The following is a 3,067-nucleotide window of genomic DNA, read 5'->3' as shown; positions in this document are numbered from 1 at the left end:
TAGTCCTCCTAGGCATGCACATATTGAAATTGAATCAACTCAATCATCAGGTTTAGCTTGACTTGGTTTCGGATATGTGTAGTGACCGATCCTATCCGACCTTGATTTTCATAGTCATTTCCCTTTTTTTCTCATAATCCATTTCTAATTATTGGGTTTTTGGATGATAAAGAATTGGGTCGGGTGGAACATGTTCCCATATACAAACCATCACAAAAGCTCCCCCACCTCAAACAGAAGACCTTACTCCACTTTGTGCAATGTTCATCAATCTTTGATATTTTCATCTATGGCTTTGGCTCCAACATTCCCTCAATCAATCTTATCATAATCTATTGAGGTATCTTTAGTGGTTGCAACCATTGCAAAATATTTGGCTACAACTTCTTCAGGAGGGGGATGATCAAACTTGCAAGTTGCACCATACTTGAAAGTTCTAGTTTTCATATAGAACGGGCATGTAGCCTCACCCTCTCGTCCTGGGAAGCCTGCAAGAGTCAACTTCATAAGTTGTTGAGCACGACCTTTGTCAAGTGCTCCTAGGGGAGGATGGTCAAATTTATAGTTTACACCATATTTGCAAATCTACAATTTGATTTCTTCCAACCACGTCCTTCCTCAACGAGCATTGCCTGCCTTATTGTCTAACTTCGTACACCTACCTGGTCCTCCTAGGCATGCACATATTGAACTTGAATCAACTGAATCCTCAGGTTTAGCTTGACTCAGTTTGGGATATGTGTAGTGACCGATCCCATCCGACCTCAATTTTCATAGACATTTTCCCTTTTTTTTTTCTCATAATCCATTTCTAATTATTGGGGTTTTGGTTGATAAAGAATTAGGTTGGGTGCAACATGTTCCCATATCCAAACCATCACAAAATCTCCCCCACCTCAAGTTGGTGGTGTCGGAAGTGCACATTCCTTTACTATTGATACATTAACATTAACATTAGCATTATACATACTAAAACCTGAGGTTAGTCTGAATAGAACTTAGTTGCTTGCATTCCATTTTGGTGTATATACATGTTTCTTTGTAAGTAAGTAAGTGCGCTAAGGTTATCCTGCAGACTAAGGGGGGAGAAATGGAGGTACGAAACTCCTATGAGGAGGAACTATTTAGGGGGCCAACCTCAGAGAGGCAACAACACTAACTAAGAAGGTAAAAAAGAAGAAGATTAGATCTCACTCAAAATTCAACAAACGTAACAATTTTCAGGATTTAAGAATTTTAATGGAGGGCTTGGTTGGTTTGCTTTGTTTGAACCTCCCAACTATGATTTTAAACTTCACATGTGTTTTTAGGGTGGTTTTGGATTTTTATTTTTAGTTTTGATCCGATTTCATTCTTTTTATTTTAAAATGATTTGTGGTAGTTGAAGTAGGTTGTGCTTTCTATTTTTTCCAATATCAGAGAGTAGAGATAAAAGTTCTATAAAAAAGAGATAGAATGACACAGATACAAGTACAACTCCAAAAATCTATTGTTTCACAACAACAACAGGCTATTGGGAATGACAACGACAATCTGCATAATCAATTCCTATCAATGTTTCTGTATGTGGGGAATCTATACCTCAGTGTTACCGATGGCCAGATTTATGGGCTCTTCCAGCAAATTGGTCTCGTTCTCTCTATTCACATCTACAAAGATATCAGAGCCAAGAGTTTTCTTGTATATGCCTATATCAATGATGGCATTGCTAAAAATTCCAGCAAGGCTTTAGATTTGCTGAATTTTATGCCTCTTAATGTAAATCTCATTCTAATAAAGTATTCAAATCGTGATCCCAGCATCCGAAAGAGTGGATCAACGAACATGTTTATTAAGCATCTTCACAAAGTAACAGACATTAAAGTTCGCTATGATACTTTCTCTGTGTTTGGGTCTATTCTCTCTTGTAATATTGCAACAGATGTATTAGGACAATCTAAAGGATATGGATTTGTGCAATTTTCCTACTAAAATGTCAATGAGTAATTTGGAGCCCCATTCAATGTCTAGTGAATAGATTTTATTCCTGATGCAAAGTTGGATCCTTTCTGTTGAAGCTCCATCCTTTTTACATATATATATATATATATATATATATATATATATATATATATATATATATATATAGATATATATGTTTATGCCACAACGTCCCTGGTAGTATGTCCTTTCAAGGATAGTGGTAAAGCTTATTTGATGTAATGCTTACTGTATACTTTTGGAGAGATGGAAATTGGATCACATCCACCTTAGTTGCATTGAGAAAGAGCTGAGGTCCATGCTAATAGCCTGGACATGGGTGGGCATTGTAGTGTTTGTATGTCGATGTGATGGGACATTAAATATAAACAATGCATTGACTACATGAATATGATGTTCGCACACACCCATCTATATTCATGTTTGATATTGACCTGGGGGTTCCTAAGCTTGAGGATCTATCAAATGCACACAAATCACTGAGTTCTGAAATATATAAATAGGAGATATGCAACTTCAATCTTCACAAACTAGGAAGTGCATCTCAGACTCGGGTCTATATAGATTTGTGCTTTATGTAGGGGCAGTAGAGCATGACACACATCCAAATTATTGACCCATTTATGGGAGTTGTTGGGTCTATTAATCATGAGGAGCTAGGAATTGATTTTGGAACCAAATGGCAAGAAGAGAAACTACAACAAGACCATGAAGAAAGATTCCTATGCATTGTTTAGTGGGTCTCTAACACCCAAAAAATGTGGCAGCATTGGTGTTTGGGTCTTTAGATGTATTTATTTCTAGAAATTTAGGATATAATGATTGTAATATCTGTGTACAAGGGAACAAGCCTACCTCCATGTAACAAAGACAAAGATAATGTGCTCAAAGGAGCCTTAGTTTGCCTGTGGCATTAATCATTGGATAGAAACCATGGCTTGGACTTGTGTGTTGCATTAAATATTAGAGGAGAAGATAATAAATAAAGAGATTGTGTTTATGATGCCAGAGGTTATGTATTCATGTTCATTTGTGATATGCTATAACTAGGTATTAAATCTCTCTTGATTCCTCCAATTATAATGAT

At 36.6% G+C, this 3,067-nt stretch overlaps 1 pseudogene; it reads left to right on the top strand.

Annotated features, from left to right (window-relative positions):
• The first annotated feature begins 1,455 nt into the window (after positions 1–1,455).
• On the top strand, positions 1,456–1,971 carry LOC149139286 (polyadenylate-binding protein, cytoplasmic and nuclear pseudogene; annotated as a pseudogene).
• Positions 1,972–3,067: the final 1,096 nt, after the last annotated feature.

The sequence above is a fragment of the Pinus tabuliformis genome, chromosome X, assembly GCF_031772625.1.
Source record: "Pinus tabuliformis cultivar Carrire ecotype Pingquan chromosome X, CPIR1, whole genome shotgun sequence".
In the NCBI taxonomy this organism is placed as follows: Eukaryota; Viridiplantae; Streptophyta; class Pinopsida; order Pinales; family Pinaceae; genus Pinus; species Pinus tabuliformis.
The sequence above is the reverse complement of the archived record's forward strand: the minus strand, read 5'-3'. Positions and strand labels throughout refer to the sequence as shown.